At 34.5% G+C, this 22,260-nt stretch overlaps 1 non-coding gene across 1 annotated transcript; it reads left to right on the forward strand.

Annotated features, from left to right (window-relative positions):
* The first annotated feature begins 13,109 nt into the window (after nucleotides 1–13,109).
* On the forward strand, nucleotides 13,110–13,181 carry TRNAS-GGA (transfer RNA serine (anticodon GGA)). Its single transcript has one exon. It is a non-coding gene; the product is annotated as a tRNA-Ser (tRNA).
* The last annotated feature ends 9,079 nt before the right edge of the window (nucleotides 13,182–22,260 follow it).

The following is a 22,260-nucleotide window of genomic DNA, read 5'->3' on the forward strand; positions in this document are numbered from 1 at the left end:
CATTCTAAAATGTTAATCTGCTTGTTTTCTTTTTATAAAATCTTCAGTGATATTGTACAAGTGACAAGGTATTTTCTTCAGTCATTTCCGCTTGCCTTCGTGGTGTAACGGATTTCATCAGTTTCCTGACATCGGAAGGGAAGAAAGGAGTGGAGGAAAAAAATGGCTTAATGTCTGTACAAGTGGCTTCCGAACTAAAAATTCGTCAGTATCAGGACGATAATTAGAATCTAGCGATTAATTAGAATCTAGCGATTAATTAGAATCTAGCTATCAGAATCTAGCGATTTGTTCCCCTCAACACCAATCCCCGTGTAAAGAAGAGAGCATATGATGGGCTTTCCCCAAGCCTTTGTGATGTAACTGGATAGCACGTCAGGCTAGTAGGTCTGATGTTCAGACTCCGGGGAAGGTTTTGCACATTTTGAAAGTCTCCTGCATCGGTAAACGTAATGACTCTATAAAATCTATTTCATTCTTTTAGTTGCTATTCGATAAGTAGTGTCATAAGATTTCCTAAAGACAAGGTACTCATTCGAAGGTTTTAGGTATTTCTTAATAGAATTTTATTAAAAAAATTCCTCTCGTAATTAGTGATACATTAAAATTTTGAGGAAAATTCTTAGCATTATTACAATGCCTAGAACTGCTTCCTGGAAAGTGTATATTAGAACAAATTAAAAGCTCGAAGTGACTAATTTTTCACGTTTCTGTTTCATGTTCTTAAGCAGTAACAGAATTAAAACTCTCAAGTACTTTTCTCTCAACTATGAATTCTTCCTTATTATTATCATCTTGATCACAATTTAGGTGAAATTCTTATTTTTCACTCAAAAATTGTCATGGCCTAAAAAAGCATAGCAAAATTGTGAATTTTTAAAATCTTGTAACTACTTCGAATGCTTTTTAACTTAATTTAACCATTTGTATCCTCAGTTCAATTTAATAAGACAACGACCAACTCGGAAATTTTCAGTTTCTTCTTTTTGCTTGGATGTTCCATGACTAACGCCTATAAATTTATGTCTCACGTAAAAAATGCACTCCAAAAATGGGCCCCTTTCTGAGCGGACTATCCCCTCCCTTGTAGCTACGCTACTGAGTGCACGGTGTAAGGAATAAATTTTTATGAATTAGGTTGACTTTTAACCCCCACTGGTTAGAAATACTTCCGTTAACGCTTGTTTTCAACCACTCCACGAACGAAAAATTAAAGGGAGTTATATCAGGAGAGCAAAGGCCTCCTATTTTGAATATGCTTTTGTAGAACGGAGGCATTCCTTATACTGCAGGGTTTCCTTTCAGTATTACAGCACTACTTTAATGAAGAAAGAGCAATTAATCGTTGTTTTTATAATGTTTGAATACTTCGTTCCCTTGACATCATTCCGTACGATTTTATAGTCCCTCGAAGCACTGTAGAAGTGATAATTTTTAACCAGGCAGCCTTAAATTTACTCTCAACGCTAAAATAATTTCTTAATTTCTTGAATTCTACTGAATTTCAACACCATTTTTGTTCGTACAGCTTTGCATATTCCTTTCGTGGTGAACTTAGCAATTAATTCTTTCCTTTTCCTTAAAAATTACTTTTACAAGATTTAGTTAATCCGCAGTTCAAATTTAATGCATTTCAGGCCCTTGAATAGCATGATCCTAAAAACATTATGGCTACCCTGTACACACACACTAGCACACTTACAGCTAGCACTTACAGCACTAGCACTTACAGCTACAGAATACATTATATATATATATATATATATATATAATGTATATATATATATATATATACATACGTAGATACCAAAGATGCATAACGGTGAAGAAAAAAACTTAGCAGATGTGGCCGTAGATTCAACACATAATTTTAATCCTTTAGCTTATTTTTAGGACACATATTCGTCTTCACACATCATCATTACGAGTGCGATATGCAACTCATAATTTTTATAGCTTATCTTTAGACTATGGAAGAAGAGGAGAGATGAGCCGAACGTACTAGCACATCGAGAGAAAGGCAGGAAACTAAGCATGCATTTTAGCACAGCGATATTTACAGAGTTGGTTCTTCTTTGAAACTTTGATCTGGGATTGGATAAAAAATATCCGCAATGCTACACTTACATAAAGGCATAATGCGGATTAATTTTGAGATGACGCACTTTAAATTCATTCAAACAGAACAGCTCACATTTTAGAAAGAACACATGAAACAGAACAGCAACGGTCATCGTTAATTCTAAAAGTGAGCGTCGGTGAAACGAAAATTTCAAGAATGAATTGCACAAGTCTCACAGCTCATTCTCTAGTACAGAAGTAATTGTGATTCTATTTGTTCCAAATGTACTTCGCGCCATACTTTGCATTTCATGGGGCTCCACAGCTGGAGATCACACACACCAAGGAACTTCGGAAATGGATGCTTGGTAAATCAAAAAAGGTCATCCGCAGGAAAAAGATCCTATTTCCTTCTGCATCATAGTCATGCTGAGCTCATACAAGATGTATTTATTGAACAGCAAGCTGTTATTCCTCAGAATATTTCTATAAATCCGTTCGTTAATATGACACTCTCTCTAATTAGTGAGAAGGAACCTGTTAGTTTATTCTAACCACATCTTCTAAAGGCCTACCTTGGCTACTTTCATCTTTCGATAAGCCAACGAAAGCTATCATGCGTTCGTGCAACTAGTGAGTGGCTGAAAGAGCACAACAAACCAAGCCAAAAACTCATTGCACTTTCTTTAACAAATAACTCGTTTTCTGATTGCAATCCAACATTTATGGTAAAGTCAACTCTCGATAGTCTATCCTTAAATGTAATAATCCCTCTCAATATATAATCCTTAAAAAAGTACCAACCAGTATTCAACAAGTCTAAAGTATTTTCCTTTCAACACATCGATTGGCCGAAATCGCGTTCTAACACATTTTTTAAATGCATGACTATAATAAAATATGAGTCTTTTCCTAAAACAATATTGTAAGTTTTCATTCAGAAGGCCAAAATTAAGCAAATTTAAGAACAATTATGCTCAGAGACTTTTAAACAGAACAGGAATATAGACAACTGGAAACAGAAAAAAATCACCTTGTAGTAGGGAAATCTTAGCAAACATGCTGCTTTAAAGATGTGAAACCTCTGCTTGTACTTTGCAAAGTTTGGATAACATGCAATATCATTCAAAAGTGAGCGCGAAATTTGGACAAAAATGTCATCAAAGGAAAGAAACATTCGATTATTTCTTGAAAATTTTATTACAACTCTTCGGGACATGAGGTGAAAATCTTTTTCTTTAAATAGAGGAAACTGTAAGGAAGTTTTTTCTTCCTGACACCGTGCCTTCGTAGTGTAGAAGAATGCCGAGCTGACAATCGAGAAATCAGGAGAGCGAATCCTGGCGAGGACATCGCTGATTCTTTACGTCTCTCTGCTTCGAAGAAAGCCTAATAGGCTCTTCAGAGATGCCCGTACCTTTTTGTCCCGTAGACCACTTATCGATTTTTTCCTTTTTTTTTTTTTTTTTGTATATCCTTTCCTAGCAATTGTTCCTAAACCAGTCAGGAAGTTATTTTCTCGAACGTTCCACAACAAAGTGAAACAGAAAGTAAAGTTTCACTCAAGGCATTCTAAAACACTAAGGTGAATAAAAGTATGTAAAAGTGTCACTTGGCAGTGTAAAAATTCAGGCGAAGTTTTACGCTAGCTGGATGAATTTGGAACGCTACCCTAATATTGAATTTTAAAAAAGTCATCAACTTCAAATGTGTTTTAGACAGCTGGCGCAGAGCTACTCCCTTTGATAGGGACAATCAACAGAGCAATTTTAAAATAAAAAATTATAAAGTTTTATTCATGTACCTTTATTAATCGAAATGGCACAAAACGCAAATCTAGTAACACTCTTGAATAAAATAAGCACCTCAAAAAAGCAATACTTTTACTGGGAGGGATGAATCTGTTGCTTTAAATGCAAATTTTAAATATTTGGCTTCAAATTAGTCAGGTTTAACCTTAAATCTCCTCGGCCAGTGATTTACAATTTTTTTTTTTGGTTAAGACTGGCAACCACCCTGAAGCCCCTTTTCACAGGGAAGTAAATGGAAAAGCTATTAAAAACTTTCTTACAGTAGTCTATAATGCAGGATAGGTAACAGGGTATGTCTCTCTGAAGCCAGAATTACTGATATCTCTTTTGCAACTGCACTTTCAGGTCTTCTTTTATGCTTATTCCAGTCAGTTGTTGTAACATGACATCCGATTCTTCGACATCAGCATATAGATTCATAATCCACTGTGATATTTCCATAAACAAAACATCCTGAAACCTGATTTTAAAGTCTGTGTTAAAAGCTGTCACAAGCTTTTAACACAGACTTTAAAACTGGGAAAATTCCCGCCGTTCAATGTTTTGCTTCCATAGGTTAATTCTAGCAAGAGAAACTGCGGTCACAGATTTTGATTTTATTAAATTTACATTGTTACACTGTAACTGCAAGTTACCCTCATTACATTTAATAAACAGATCTGTTAAATAAGCAATGTATAGTTTCTTTCAGATCAAATGATCTTTCAAAACGGAATCTTTAGCATCTAAAAACTCTAAAGCAGTCTCTAAATTATCTAAAGTTCTAAATTAAATAGTTAATCTCTCTTTCTTATCTAAAGTTAAGAAATGTCTTGTCAAACTTAAGCCTTTTGACACCCAGTGTACTTCAGTGTGAAAGCGTAATCGATGAAAGCTTTCGTCATTTTCTTCGCATTAGCATGCTCAAATAACTTAAAATTCAAACAATTGCTCCGACAGTGGTTTACTCCTTTAGGAAGAAGTAAACAGATTGATGCAATTTGCCACTCAAATTTTTAATAACTAAATGCTATCGATGAATAACGCAGTGAACTGCTAACACCCCATGTACATTATATTCTAAATGGCTTAAAACACAAAAATAACGCCCAAACATGATAGGTGCTCCATCTGCTGCTAATGACACTGCATTTGATAAAAAAGAATTTTCTGTGAAATAATTTCTCAAAGCATTGAAAATTGATTCGCCTTTAGTGTGGGTTGTCAAAGTTCTCGTGAAGAACATTTCATGGATTTTTTGGTCCATAACATAATGAACGTACTAATTCAGATGTCAAACAAACAACAACAACAAAAAAAAAAAAAAAAAAAAACACCGTTATATTTTCGAATTTCCACAGGACTAGTTTCGATGGTTTTACCGAAACACCATCCTCAGCTGCAAAAGCGCAAATGAACGAGATAGGATATGATGATCAGATAAGATAAGAAAGCCTGGACAGAAAATAAGCTAGTGGCGCCATCTGTTGATGAAACCAAAATTAAAACATAATTTTTTTAAAGGCCGAAGGCAAAGATGGATTGGAATTAGGATCGTTAACTAGAACAGAAAGATTTTTTTGAATTTGAAAGGCCTCTAGAAAATCCAGTTCTCCAATGAAAGATTTTTTTTTAAAAAATTTTGTCAGCAGAAAAATAGAAAGTGTGATTTTCGGACCAACAATGTTGGGCGACAGAAGACTTCTGTGTTTCCTTTTTTCTAACATATGCCTCATGTTCCTTGACGCGAAATTTTAAGGCTCTCTTAGTTTGGCCAATGTAAATTAAACCACACTGGCAAGGAATCCTATAAATACCCCAGGAATTCATATCCGGAATGGGGTTCTTGAGTATGGAACTCGGAATTTTATTGATGTGAGAATAAACGACCCGAAAGTTAAATTTCTGCAAAATATGTGCAACTTTATAGCTAATTGATGGAAATAAGGGAATGACAACAGAATTTTTATAATCTCCTAAAACATGAGTGTGCCTTTTAGTGTTTTGAGATGAGAATTTTTCAACTGCTTGATTAATAATGTTGGGTGAAAAGCCTCTGTCAATGGCTATTGCTTTTAAATAATTTAGTTCTTCATCAAGGGATAGTTTGGAGGAGCAAACTTGAAGAGCACGGAAAACATAGGAATAAAATGAAGCTAACTTTTTAGTCGGATGACATGATTTAAAGTGTGGTGGAAGGCAAATCGATGAAGGTTTACGGTAAACCGTAGTACTGAAGTTGGGTGTGTTACGTGTGACCAGAATGTCGAGAAACGGAAGAGAATTGCAAATCTCAAGTTCAAAAGTGAACTGAATAGCAGGATCAATAGAATTCATTGTTGGAAGAACTTTATTTAAATCATCTTTATTACCTTCAATCAGGGTTAAAGTATCTACTACGTAGCGGAACCATACCAGGAAGTTTAAAGTTTCAAACAATTTTGATTCATAATAATGCATGTAGATATCAGCCAGGATGGGATTGAGGGGGGCTTCCCATGGCTAATCCCTCAGTTTGCTTGTAATATTTATTTTGGAAAACAAAATGTGTTTGTTTCAAACAGAGTTGAGTGAGAGGAAGAAGTGAGTTTTCCTGTGAGTTACTAGTTTCGATGGTTATTGTGTCTTAATAATGAACATATTCCAGTAATAGTGTTTCATTACCAATAAGGTTGGCTTGTCCAAATGTATGGAGAAATGCGTCATTTGCAAATAGTTACACAAAAAGCTTCCGATATCAACATTCATTTCTTCAATATGTGTTTGAACCTGTGTTTTTCCTCAAAGAAACATTTTGAGTACCACATACAGGTTTGTGTTGAATAATTCTTAAAACCTCTTATATGGCTTGCAAAATTAGCTGCTCTCAACAGTATGCGACTTACCTGATTTTGCTATAACTAGTAAGATATTATAAGACGCCTGCAACCCCCCGGCGCCTCTTTCTGACGTAGAAGCGAACGTAATGTCCACCGTGGGTCTCTTCTGAAATTTTTCTCTCAGTATTTGAAAGTATTTCAAAGCTTTATCCGTTTTATGACCGTGACACTGTCTCAGATGATCCTCCATTTTGGATGGTTTCATAAGGTGATTGCTTAAAACTTTGTTGCATAAAAAGCAGGTGTCTGTCTGACAATGACAGAGGGAAGCCGAATTCCAAATAATCAATGCTATTATGCTTACATTTCTATCTAGATTTAACCATGCTTAGTAATATGGGGACAAAAGATATTTACCAACTTCATCATTTCCTCAGAGACAGACTCGCCGATTTGAAAAGTATCTTCAGGCTTCCTAAAAGATAATCGTCCTTTCGAGTTTTCCGGACCTCCCAAAATGCAGCAGAAATGAAAAGAGGTGATTGATTGCTTCATTGATCACACTCTCTTCACAGCGGGGATTTATCAGAATCACACACAGAAATAAAAATCACTTAAAAACACGGGAAACAAGAACGCACTTCTGGCCCTCTTACAGCTGGCATTGAAATGAAACTACTGCTGATTTGAAAGCGCGGTTTAAGGTATAGTCTTTGTTAACTTTTAGATAAGCGACTAGAGTGCAAAACCTTATTTTAATCTTGAGTTAGGTATACAGGGAACTTTTTAAGTTGGTGCATTATTTTTACCATGTTGTAGTACTCATTAAATAACGTTACTTTGTAAATTTTACCTTATATAAAAGTATTAAGAAAAGTAAAAATCTCTCCTAATATTCACCACAAAATGTCTTACACCAGAATCTCTCCACAGATCCAAAAAGAAAAAAAAAAGTAGATGTTTTACTAGATAACTGGATCATTACATAAAATACACTTTCGTGTCAACCATAAAAATTGCCGCCCCAAAAGACTGGCGCTCCTGGGCTATAGCCTATTAAGTCCTGTGGTTGGAGTGGCCCAGGTTGGGTGGGGGGACGCTTGAGTATTCGGAAAATTTTAACTTTGGCAATTAAGTTACAACATTCAGTATTTAATATCAGCGTACGAAAGCAAAAATCGAAACTTAAAATATATCGTATATTATATGGCACATTTAATTCTTATACTATACTAACTTTAACTGCATGTAAATATGTTTCTCAGTCAACCGGTGGAAAATAAAAATGTTTTATTTACTTTTATCTTTATATTTCTACTCTTTTGTAGTCTCATATGATTATGTGCCGTAGTTAGAATAATAACATCTCAAGAATTTAGCTTCCAGAAATAAACAATCAAAATGTAGCTAAACCAATTAATAAAATTTATTGAAAAATTACAGAACTCTTTGATTAGATTTTTACGCTATTTATAAAGTGATAAAATTATTTTTTCCTCTGGGACGTGCTTTCAATGTATGTTTTATAAATCTTACTATCATGAATGAATGTTATATTTTATGCTATGCATGTGTAGAAATCTTAGGTTGTATCGCTGTAGGAACGTGAAATATGTGCATTGTCCTCGTCGGGATTCAAGCTTACTTCGGACCTCCCGAATACGCTTCGAGAGCGCTTTAAGTTTCACCACAAAGACATGCGGAAAGGAGGGAGAAAGTATCCTATATACTCCCACTTTTAAAAGGCGACTGGGGATTAGGGGACCCAGTCGCCAAATCCTGGTGGGGATGAAATTATCGTCCACCACCTTTTCGTTCGAGGGCCAGTTGTAGAGTCATTAGGTTGTATCGATGCAGGAACGAGGCAAAATGTGCAAAGCCTTTGCCGGGATTCGAACTTTGTACTTCTCGAATAAGCATCAAGCCTGTTTTTAGTTACACCATGAAGGCATGGTGCTTCTATCTTCACGTCTTCAGTTAACTTCATTGTGGAGACGTAATCATTGCTGCAGGTTACCACTTATGTGTGCTATCGAAAACCCAATTTAAAGGATTCGGCAAACAAACCCAGTAGATTGCATTACGTGTGTAAAATTGTCCAAATTCAGTTTCTTTGTTCTTAAAAGTGAAAATAAGAGGTCCCCCCCTCTTTCTAAATCTTTTTCAAAAATTTTATAGTTAACGTTTTTTTTAGTTATAAAAAACTGTTTAGTTATTTTTCAGCATCTGTAAAATAGTCAGCTGCATTCAAAGAACATGTGTAAAATTTAAGCTTAAATCCACTTTCTGCTAATACAGTACGTTACTTTACAAGGTTATTTTCAGTTACCCAACTTGCCTCGTAGCCATGGTTTTCCGTTTGCATACTTATCTTCATGAAAAGCGCTTGGATAAAGGCTGATTTGAGCTATAGTCTCAAATAAGGTGCGGAAAATAAGTGCTGTGAGTTTGTAGAGGCATTAGGAGTTTTTGGAAGCAGGAGATGAGAAAAAAAAAGCAATGTCCTCGCCGGGACTCGAACCACGGACCTCTCGAATTCGCGTCGAGCGTGCTAACCACTAAACTACGAAGGCATGCTAAGAAGGCGGGAGAAATACCTTATTAGTTGATGGCGACATACACAACAGACAGAAGACAGAGGCAACGGTGCCATTTTTAAAGAAACAGGCAGTAGGTGGAAAAATAGAATTGAAGCCGGTAAGGCCATTAAAAATTAATGTGAAGAAAATTCATCATGCTGTTTTAGATACTGCTAAAAGTACTTTAAAAAATATTTATCGAAAATCAAATTTAGATTCTTAATGCTATTTAAAGCCCCTCTCATTTACGTATTCTGGTAGAGCAGAACGCAACAGGGAGAGGTTGTTAACAGAAGCAAAGAGCTTTAATTAAAATAAACCTTAAAAAATTTGTAAATAATGGCTTTCTGTAATATTGTACTAATAAAATCTGTTTGGGGAAATTTCTGGATTATTTAACAAAAAGACGCACACAGATTTGTTTTTCAGGGCATTACCTTCGCGGAATCGTTAATATTCGTACGAAGAATTCTTACTAATATTTTTAAAGTAATTTATTTAAGTTACGAATATTAAAGTATATTTAGTTAGTAACAAAGATAATATTATTATTTATAAGAAGGTACTTTGTGGTTCTCAGTAAATATTCAGAAATTAACAGGATGACTTATTCCATGCTAAGTCAAAAACTCTTGTGAGTTTTACTTATTGTACACATGATTTAATGTTAATTTAGAAATACAAAATTTTAAGAACATTCATCCAGTGCATTTTCCTGAGTTTTAGCTTTATTACTGTGCAATATTTACGATATTGTGTAGTCACTTCAGAACATATAAAAAATATCACGGGAAAGGCAGCGAAGAGGCACGCAAAGGTCTTTCGTTCATGGCGGATGACATCGATGAAATTATAATAATAATAAAATTTTGAAATGAAATAACGATTCTGATTCTATAGAAAATATTTTCAAAATAAAATGAGTGGCTATTTTGAGAAAGGAAAATGTAATAATTGCATTTGTATGCTTCGAAAGTTAGAAGGGAAATCGAAAAAGACGAGAGAAATTAGCTTGCACAAAAATTCAATTTTATACTTAAAGAAATTTAAAATACAGCAGAATAGCAAGCATAGAAGAAGATAATGCAAAAACAACGAAATAAAAAATGTAAAATGACATTAAACTGATCTGTGAAGAGCTATCGATGTAAAAATGCTTTGATTCAATCTTCATGTTTATACGATAAACTACCAATAAAAAGTTAGTTATATATTGCTTACAAAAAATTAGATGACCTTGGATATGAGCTGCATGAAATCTGTGAAAGAGATTATTTTTATTCATTTCTTTTACCTCTCAAGAAGTGAATTCAGAAAATTGAAAACGTAATAATGCTCTGCATTCACTGATTAGAATAACAATTTTGCGCGAGTTAGCAAGTACTTAATGCTTGATTGAAAGTAACACATTTTAAAAAATAAATAAGTGTTATTTTGCGAGATAAATGTTTTATTTGGTAACATATATTATTTTTCAAGAAGTATTAACAATTTTACGTTTTCCGTATAATGCCAGTAATATGATTGAATTATCCAAAACATATTTATAATGAATATAAGAAGTTTACGCTTAACACGGTTAAAGTTAATCAAGTGAAATGGAGCAAAATATTTTTCAAAGAATTTGATTAAATATTCGAATTTGCAAGTTATGCAAGGATAAAATGATTACATTTCCCATAGTTCCTTTATTGAGCACACGTTTTTGCTCTTTTTCAGAAAAAGGGCTTGAAATTTTATAAATTTCTCGCTCTTGTTTTGGTTATTAAAATTAAAAAATAATAATATAGACCATTAGTTATTCATGCTAATAAAATCACATTCAATTTATAGTTATTACCAACAGTAATCTATTGAAACTGAAATTTATTCCATTATCGTACTAGACAGTAATAAACTGTACATGAAAATATAAAATGTGTGAGTAGAATCTTAAAAATGCTTAAAAATCACTCTGTTTTATAACTATTTGAATATTTTTTAGTATTTCTGTTTAGTCTTTTTCTATTCAAATGAATTAAAATTTGATATTCATATGAATTAAAATCTGAGTGTGTTTTAATTAGGGGTAAGATGTTTATAATGAGCAGTATATGTCCCATACTACAGGAAACGTGACATTTGGATCATTTTGTTCATTTAAATTAAATTTAAATGAACATAATGCGGCAGATGTCACGTACCCTATAGTATGGGATATACGCTGCTTGTGTGTCACAAATTCCTTTGGAATTTGAGTTTGTTATTCACATTTGCAGTATAATACTATATGCAACGAGGTCCACTGCTGTGCGAATGCATTATATAGAGCATTCTATTTATGTGTCGACAAACTCAGAGGGGCGATAGTATGATGTTTTAATTAAATTGGCTAACATTTAAGCTTACGTTATTGCTTTCCTTTACGTCTTTCGTCACGTATTCACTCAGTCCAGAGGGTTATGCAAATTTTACGGCAAGCGGTATAGTATAAAATGAATCGTAACCATAATAACCAGAACCATAGTAATTTGTAAAATAGACGTGGCTGTTGCTGCCATGGCTTGCTGGTTTCTAGAAAGAAAACAGCTGATCAGAGCAGACGTAAACTCCTGATGTTGGTACAGTGGAGAACTCTTAGATAGCAGAAAGACTGTGACTCTAATATTGACTAAGGTAAGACGTGACAGTACGGTTGACAAATGCTAATTATTGATTGAGTTATGTCTACTCGACCAACTAGTGTTGTAGCTTCGCGTAGGTTTACTTGGAGTGTTGTTAATATACTGTAAGTTTCAGTAAACTGCCTCAATAGTGCTGCTTTTTCCTAAAGTTGGAAGGAAGGCGTTGGGCTCGAGCCTCTCCAGATGTGAAGTGTACCGAAAATCAATGTCTAGACTGAATCTAACGACTAGCCACTGAAGAAAATTTGGGTCCGTTGAATTTAGTTCTATGACTTACATTTTTTGTTCCTACGCAGCATTATTTCTTTGTGATAAGACCTTTGGAGAGAGATAAACAGCATATATTTGGGAAAACTCCCCTCTCTCATGAAACCTTTGGGAAACTGAAACATTTGAAATTGAAGTTCGAGTGGCTGCAAAGAGCTCAAGAAAGAGTATATATATAGTAATATGGTCCATTATCAGGTCGATTTTTAAGTCATCATGGATTAGTTTGACAACACGTAGTCTGGCTTCCACTGGATATTAAATACAGTTTCACTTCGTTTTCTTTTTCAGCAGTGTGCAGGCACAGAAGGAATGCAAATTTCCCAACAAATAACAACTATCTTATAACGAGTGTGGTTCGTTGATTCTTTTGTCAAAGAAGGTCATTTACGCGCGAGTCACTATTATTAAAATTCCTGTAATTTTACCCCAGAAAAGATGGAAGTTATCTTGCCCCCCCCCAAGTTTTATTATTTATGAAACAATTTTTTATTAAGTTAGCTTATAAGATTTCTCCTGCTTTCTTAGCGTGCCTTCGTGGTGTGGTGGTCTGCACGCTGGGCGCGTATTCCAGAGGACCTTGGTTCGATTCCCGGCGAAGGTGTTGCTAATTTTTCATCTCTCCTGCTTCCAAAAAAATACCTAATATCTCAACAAGCTAATGCAAAATATATTGAAAGTTTTTCACAGTAGAAATTTTGAATGTGTAGACTGTTGCATTTTCCTGTCTCTACTTATTGTAAATATATGTAAATATATGTATATTTACAATAAGTAGAAAATTATATTTCTACTTATCGTATATTATATATGTATATTTACAATATATTGTGCGCAGTGAAAGACTAAATTATGGATACGTTTCCAGTTAATAAATTTGTGTATTATCAAACTTTGTATTATAAGGTATTTCTCCCAATTCCCTAGCGTGCCTTCGTGGTGTAACGGTAGCACGCTGGGCCGGAATTTCAGAGGTCCGTGGTTCGATTCCCGGCGAAGGCGGTTGCATATTTTTCATCTTTTCTGCTTCCAATTAACATAATGACTCTACAGTATATTCATATGAAATGTTTCATTGAAATCAAAGTTTGTATTTCAATTGAAGAAGAATTTAATATAGAAATAAAAAACAGGATTCAAATTTATGTTGTACGAAAAAGGCTTCTTTTACATAATCTACGATTGTATTAAAATGCCTAGTGCATTTTCTGTTTTAGGAGTCAGTTATATGGCAGTAGATGCGCTATATCATGTTTCAAACTGGAGATCAATTCTACGGTTTGCTTTTGCAGATGAAGACAGATTTAAGTAAATGAAAATTAGATGAGAGTATTTAGTTGAATTTAAAATAAGGCTACTAAATAGAGAAAAGACGTCACAAGAAAGAGAATGCCATGCTAGGGAAGATTTGAATGGATATCTATGAAAATGAGCAGAATTGTTGAATTACTCTTGTTTAGTGTTTCCTTTGCTGAACTTCCAAGGAAGGTAGTTGGGGAAGTTAATAAATAGCAAATACGAAATTTTGTTTCAGTTAACAAGGGAATTGGAATTATTGGTTTGTGTCTAAGCACAATAAAGCTATCTGCTTAAAAGGAGGGAGGCATTCATAAGAATTATCTCGTATTCACGTTGCACATGCGAAAAGCCAGGAAAAGAACTATGCGGACAGCTTTATTCGCCGGGATTTGAACCCATTTCCAACTATCACTGCTCAAGAGCCTTATCCAATTCAGGCTCTGTTGAAATGCATTAATAAGCCAAAAAAAAAAAAAATAAAATAAAAAAAAAAAATAAATAATAAACTAGGAAAAGAGAAAAATTTAATAAATTCTGAGAGACGAACCAAAATACTATATCTTAAGGACAAAGGAATTCATTCGAGACCCTGAGATTCAGTCAATTGAGGCAATGACGTTTCTGTAATATCGGATAATTTCTAATGCCACTTCAAATAACTTACTTCAGCTGATGTTCTGTCGTTTTAATGCTCATTTTCGTCCATTGTATTTGTTCTTCGGTCTACTGCAGATTCAGATAGGGCATTATTTCTAGAAATTCTACCTTTTAATACACTATCTGATTGTCTACTCTTTATCGTTCTTGAACATTAGCGCGAATATCAGTTACACCCAATCGCCTCTAAAGGCTTCAGATAAAATTACTCTGTCCTTGAGATACGGACATTTTTTTCTTTAGTCAACAAGAAAGTTAGTGTACATATTCCACCTTTTCCTTGCTTTGCTTTTGGCGATTTATGTCCTCATTAATGTAAATAAACATGTGATTTTGTCCCCTTTCCATCTACTTTTTATTCATATCAGGCCCTTTTCCGCAGTAGTCCAGTTTGTTTTCATAGGCATCCAATTAAATCTTCTTTTCTGTGACATTGTTCTCCTTATTATCCTTATTTAAAGTATGATTAAATACCAAAATATTCACATAATATATACATATATTTCAGTTATATTAACAAATAAACTTTGCTGCAATGGAAATAACAAGACTGACTATATCCTACTTAGACACGATGTATTTCAGCTGATAGTATTTAATTGATCTTGGAAACAAAGTTAGTTAATTCACTCACACGGGCGATTTAGTTATGCAAGTTTTTCTGTCGCATGCACACGAATTATTTTTTTCTTAATATCTCTTTCATCGAATTCTTCATTTAATCGTATTTCAACTCATATATAATATTTTCATTCAATTTAACATAACGTTTTACACTGCTGCTAAAATAACATTTTACACTGCATTTACGGTGCTACACCAACATAAATGCAACACCTGAAGGAAGCATGCAAATAACATGAAATTCACAACATGCATTAGCTGAGGTGAGATATGCAAATGATTAGAATTTTAGCGCAGACGCACATTACGCGCGCCTGTGGCGCCACTTCAAAGCGCTAGTTAAGGCTTGGAGTTTTCGACGATATCAAGTTCGGCAGTTGTGTTTTTCTTGTGATTTTTTTCAAAAAAAAAAAAAAAAATAAAAAAAAAGATCAATTATGCCTCGGAGTAAACAGCGATCATCGTTTGATCAAGTATCTGAGTTCGACAGAGAGGAAGGATAGCGGCCTTCCTCTGAGAGTGAGGATTATCTTTCAGGGAAATCGGTAGTCGTGTTAGACGAAACCAAACAACTGTAATGCGGATATGTGACCGTTGGATGCAGGAGGCTACGACGGACCGATGTGTTCGATCGCATCCACCTCATCGCACCACTTCACGTGATGACAGGAAAATTGTGCGTATGACAGTGACGGATCGCTCACTCACATCACGAACCATAGCACAGCACATTCAGTATGTAACGCATCATCCACTGTCTGCGCGTACCATTCGATGCAGTTTACAGCAGAGTGGTCTGTCCGCAAGATATCCATTGCTTCGTCTACCCTTGACGCAGAACCACAGACGTCTCCGCCGCCAATGGTGCGATGAAAGAATGGAATGAAATTGTCTTTACTGACGAGTCACGCTTCTGTCTGCAACACCACGATGGTCGGATTCGAGTCTGGAGACACCGTGGAGAGAAGATGCTGAACAGCTGCTTTATGCACCACCACACTGGTCCTGCACCGGGTATTATGGTATGGGGCGGTATTGGATATCACTCTCGCACTCCTCTAGTACGCATGGTCGGTACTTTAAACAGCCAGCTCTACATCCCCGAGGCGTTGGAGCCAGTTGTCTTTCCTTACCTTCAGGACTTGCCCACAGCCATATTTCAACAGGATAATGCGCGACCACACGCATTGTCCAAGGGTTCTTCGTCAATCGCCAGATTGAATTGCTTCCCTGGCCGACTCGCTCTCCGGATCTTTCGGCAATAGAAAACATGTGGTCCATGTTTGCTGAAGAATTGACCCAGATTACGTCCCAAGCTGCCACACCAGATCAACTTTAGCAACGTGTGGAAGCTGCTGCTGTACCCCAAGAACACATCCAAAGTCTCTTTGAATCAATGCCGAGGCGTGTGGCAGCGGAGATCTCCAACAATAGCGGCTACTCTGGTTACTGATTCTGGAAGGAACCACACTTCACAGAAGTCTATAAATTTAATCATTTGATACTTGGTCAACATGTTATCTACTAAATAAATTTTGTTGTGATATCTCTTGTCTTTCTTGGTATTGTAATTTGGGTGGCCAGCAGTGTATATTGTCATACAGTGATGAAAATCAAGAAAATTTCTAAAGGCTATATAAAGATATACCTCTTTTCCTCTGAGCGTTTCTTGTGGTGTAAGTGGTTAGCACCTGCAGCTAGTAATTGTAAGATCTATTGTTTGAACCCAATGAAAATGCAGTTGATTTTTGATGTTTTATGGTAGGAAAACACTTATAATTTATACAAAATTTTTATAATTTTGGCCTAGAATTGCACAAATTTGTTCAACTTGGGAGTTTTATTGCATATTCAGATTTATAAATCACTTATGATTTTGCTACAATAGCTTTTGATTTCTAATATGAGATTTTAATGAAAAGTTAACTTTTTCTGCTGTGAAAAATCTCCTATAGGGCATGTTCTATATGCCATTTGAAGAATATGCAATATGCTTTCGAGATTTCGACTGAGGTGTACCCATGAAGTAAATGAAATAATTCTTATGTAATGGAGCAAAAGGTGAGAAATGCATGACTTATTAGAGGAATGGGGAACAAATTAATTTATACCATCCGAAACAATGCGGATTTTTTTTCATGAAAAAGCATTTTGATAATTACAAATGGCTTTGGCATATTAAATGAACGTAGACAAATGGTTAGAATGTAAAGATTTCTGGTTCAAGGAAAATTTAAGTGATAAATGTATTTAGTTTTGCAGACGAATGGCTGATATTATTGGATCATGACAGAGCTGCGAAAGTTGATATTGCATATTATATTAAATAAAGAATATTTATCTAAAAGAGAGTATGATTACATTTGTTGAGACCCAGGAAGTTTGGTGCACTCCATGAGACAAGATATGAAAAAATTGGATGACTAGTACAGTACAGAGAGGATCAAACAAATATTTCGTTAGATGGGAAATCGAGGAGCTAGGTTTTGATTATTACCTGAAATTTTATTTTGCCCTCATTCGTTAGAGCTTTCATACTGTTGGAAGACATTTTATTCTGCTTCACTTTTAACTGCTCATTGCATTATCACAGTGTCTGCATAAAGCAATCATCGATTGTACACAATAAGAAATAATAACAGTCAGAACAGCTTTTAAATTACGGAAAACTGGGACTAGAATCTGTAGTTTGAATCGAATATATTCGTAAGAATGTAGTTTGTGGTAACTTGTCAAGACATTTGCTTATATTTTGACATTCTAATTTATCAGAATTTTTTAGTTCTTTGCCTATAAAAGCCTTATCTGTTTTTGCTTCACTCTTTTCACCATTTGCTTCTGATGTAAAGTTGCACACACTGTCAGAATTTTGGAGCAGGAAACGTACAGCATTAATTATGTTCTCGTCAGGAATCGAATATTGAATCTTTCAGCTTTGTGCGAAAGTGCACCACTAGTCCATGGGCTCTGAATGAACTCCTTTTTTACTTTAATTTCCTCCCTCTCACGTTTAATGTGCGAGTGAAAAGAGCGAACAAAAGCAATTCTGACAAGGTCATATGGTGACGAGTTCCCCAGATTTTACTTCCAGTTCTATTGTAGAAACGTTTTTAAAGTGGGCAATGCGAAAAACTGGTTATGCACTAGTCGGGAATCGAATCATGGATATTCCTGTTTTTAGCTGTATGTGCAAATCATTACATCATTAAAATGTGCACCAGAGTAGAGCGCTAGTTCGCTACAAAGTAGTTGAAGCACGTTCTGCTTAGTATTTCTTCTTCAGTTTTTCCCCTCCCTCCAAAAATAGGGGAAAGGACATATTTATTATTTAATCCTTTTTTATATATAGACTTATATATTCATGTATTAAACGGATATCATATGAATTGCACTAACAATTATTTTATTTCGTACATGGTTGACAAATTCTACACAGATTTATTCCAATATAAACACCCTTTGAAATATTAAACTGCTCATATTTTGCTTGGTTTTCTTAAAATCATAAAATTCTTATAATTTGCATATTTTCGGAAATTATTTAATTGCTTGGCGTTTCTAATTTTTGCAGATGATTGCTATATCTAAAGCAAAACTTGTGGTTACTTTTGGGGAAGTAACTTTCATTTTTCATCGTGCATTTCATTCTCTTTAAAATTTCAATATATTTGAGTATAATATGTAAGCATTTTTAATGTATTGGAAACTTCTTTCCCATTTCAAAAATAGATTACATTTTTCATGTTTTTTGCCGTTTAAACTAGAAAATTTCTTAATTTTCATGAACTTATTAAGTTTAAAATTAAAAAATGCTTCTCTCATTCCACTTGATAACTAAAGAAAAATTTCTTTTTAAAAGACTTCATCACTATGATGATGATATTGCAGTACTGACAATAGTCTTTAAACTTATATATTTTGTTCGTGAGCAATAATTCAGTTCAGTTTCAAACGTTTTTAAATTCAAATTCCTCAGGCCTTTCATAGCAACAGAAAATAATAACTCACATTCTGAAAATTTTTCAGAACAGTGTATTCACTCTAAATTTCCATGCATCTAGACAATTTAGGCTTTCAATGAATTCTTTCACTGTACTTTTATATACATCTTATTGCACATGCTTTACATACATGTTGTCACTGTGATATGAGCTCATATTTTGACTCTAGAAAAACGGGTATTTTTATTTTATGCATTTCAGATTCTTCATCCTATGCTTCTAAAATGTTTTATTCGTATTTTGAACACTGCTAATATGATATTAAAATGCATCTAAGCATATTTTTGGGCATCAGTTTTCTTACGGCACAAAACATGATTTGAATTCGTACGGTTTCATACTACTTTAATCATGATTTGTTTAAGATGTTAAGAGAGTCAGATGACTTATCGTTTTATCATAAATTCTAAAAAAATTAAACCGTTTTATTTATTCGTTATTATAGTATCTCGTTCCTATGCATATTTCCAACAATTATCAATAAAACATTCTGTTAATATATTGTAACTTCTATACTGTGAAATACCTTAAAACTTGACCTTATCATCTAGCGGTTCACAACATAGTGAATTAAATGGCTTGGTAAGTTTTCACTTCTGGTACCGTTTAACAGTTAATGTAGCACACATATTCAAGCTGTAAAAAAAATATTTTTTTATTAGCCACCACTGGTAGTCTTGCAAACATGAAAGTAAATTAAGATGATTCCTTCTGCTGTAACATAAACTTAAATTTAACATACTTTTTATGAGTCTTATTAAGATTCATAGACGACTTACCTTTATTCCTTCGCCTGTACATCCTTTCTTGCGATTTTTCATCTCTTTAAAATTCATTTTTTCATAATAATCAGGATATTTTTCATAATTTCATAATAAATGAATTTCATAATGAAGAATAGATCCGATAATTCTCTTCATTTAATAGTAAATTTTTCTTTTTTTCCCTCACTTTTCTTTGCTTTGTTTCTCTTTTTTTTAGTTAACAGATTTTCTACATTTTTCTTTGTAAAAGTATTTTTAGAGCAACGAAAGGTACCTGATTTTTTTTTGGTTTTATTTGAGAAAGGTTTCTAATTAAAATCTGACAAACAAAGAAATTTTTAATTATAGTATCTCTTTTCTATGCATATTTCCAGCGCTTAATAAAACATTGTGCTTATATATTGTAACTTCTGTAGTGTAAAATACTTTAATACTTGACCTTATCACCAAACCGTTAATAACATAGTTAATTAAATGGCTTGGCAATTTATTATCTCTGGTACCGTTTAACAGTTAATGTAGCACACATATTCAAGTTGTAAATCAAACAAATCTTTATTAGCCACTACTGGTAGTCTTACAAACTTAAAAGAAAATTAAGACGATTTCTTCTTCTGTAACTACTTCTAGAAAGAACTTGCCAAACACAGCAACTAACTCTCGTACCCATTTCACAATTACTTCAGGAAAGACGCCAAGAAGGCAAGATGGCAGTGACATAGATCATGCCCTAATAGCTTCCCTGTTAAGATTAATACCCTACATTTAAAACATAGTGTTTGCTTTCTAGTTTGCATAAAATCGTGACAAGCCAAGAGTAATAGGATAGAGTGTAACCTCAAACTAACTGTTAGATAAATTTAGAAGTAATTGGCCTACTTTCATACAAAAATAGTATGTTTCTTACTTTCGAAAGAAGGAGCTTATCTAATATTTCTCACACTGGTTATAATTCGATCATTAATTTATATAATTTCAATTCACTTTTTATTATTTTCCAATTTTAGTTTAGTTAGAATTAATGTTAATTTTTCGTTCCTTTTGAAACATGCATTTTTAGAATTTGTTTACTCTGTAGAGATATTAGGTATTTTTTGGAAGCAGGAGAGAGGAAAAATGAGCAACGCCTTCGCCAGGACTCGAACCACGGGCCTCTCGAATACGCGCCGAGTGCGCTGACCACTACATTACGAAGTCATGCTAAGAAAACGGAAGAAATACATTATATATTCCCCCTTTAAAGGGCGACTAGGGATTTAGGGGTCCCAATCGCCTAATTCTGAGTGTGGAGAATCATCATCCACCACCTTTTTAATGCGGGCGCCACTGTAGAGATATTAGGTATTTTGAAAGCAGGAGTGATGAAAAATGAGCAGCGCCTTCGCCGGAAATCGAATCACGGACCTCTGGAATATGCTTCCAGCGTGCAAACCACTACACCACGATGGCATGCTAAGATGGCAGGAGAAATACCTTATATATTCCCCCCCCTTTAAAGGGCGACTGGGGATTTAGGGGTCCCAACCGCCAAATTCTGGTGGTGAAGATTCGCCATTCACCACCTTTTAGTTCGGGAGCCAGTATTCGGGAGTAGGTATTTTTTGGAAGCAAGAAAGATGAAATATGAGCAACGCCTTCGCCGGGACTCGAACCACGGGCCTCTCGAATGCGCGCCGAGTGTGCTGACCCCTACACTACGAAGGTATGCTAAAAAGGCGGGAGAAATACCTTATAACTGTAATTGAAGACATATCCAATCACGTAATTAAAATACAAGGTATGAAAATATTTGATACATGTGTGTTTGACATTTGCAATCAAAATGCTGAAATAAATAATAAAATTTACTGTATGCATATTCTCTAGCATTCTTTAGTTTTGTCACTTGGATAAACTATTCTGAGGGCGAGGAATTTAGTGACTGTACTTGTCACAATTTCGACGAATTCTGTATGCGGTAAGATCTTCTAATGGCAAATAGTCAGTTTAGCAAAATATCAAACCCAGCTGCATTATCATTTCTTGAAATATCAAGATAAAAGTATTATATTAAAATTTAGAATTTGCTTAAAAAATCAAAATTGACAGTTTGAAGAGGCCCCTAGCATCCAAACTGTTAAGACCATTGAACAATAGAAATTTCCTTGAAGGCTGATTCCTTACAAATTTGAAGTGATCTGAGATGCCTACAAGAGAGCTTTTGTTGCTTTCTCAAGTTTTATATAAATACGAGGTCTTTTCCTCTCGAAGTTTTAACAAAAAATTCTTCCTCTCATAATAGTTCGAGAGGCCCGTGGTTCGAGTCCTGGCGAAGGCGTTGCTCATTTTTCATCTCTCCTGCTCCCAAAAACACCTAATATCTCTCACCACGTTCATATTTCAAGATATTGAAAGAAAAAATAGAATATTGTTTCTGCGAATGTTTCTGCGAATGTTTCCGCTCTCATTCTTTCGATTTCTAAATAAACCTTGAAATCCGACTCCTTCAGAAGTTATAATCAGATTCGTGTACAAAGTGGAATATAATTCACATCAGGCATTAGGTGTAAAAATATAGTCGGAAAGATGGATTTTTGTAAATGGTTAGATGATTTGTCATGTAAATAGTATGAGCTTCAGGTGGTAAAATTGGAGCTCATTTGGTATGAGTAAGATAAGTCCTCAGTGACAATTTTTTTATTCATTAGCTTTTTAGGTATTCTAAGCATCCCTTTTTTTGCCTTATTTTAAACTCAT

Source organism: Stegodyphus dumicola, chromosome X1, assembly GCF_044657685.1.
Source record: "Stegodyphus dumicola isolate Sdum_Otavi_A_Nest chromosome X1, ASM4465768v1".
Taxonomy (NCBI): domain Eukaryota; kingdom Metazoa; phylum Arthropoda; class Arachnida; order Araneae; family Eresidae; genus Stegodyphus; species Stegodyphus dumicola.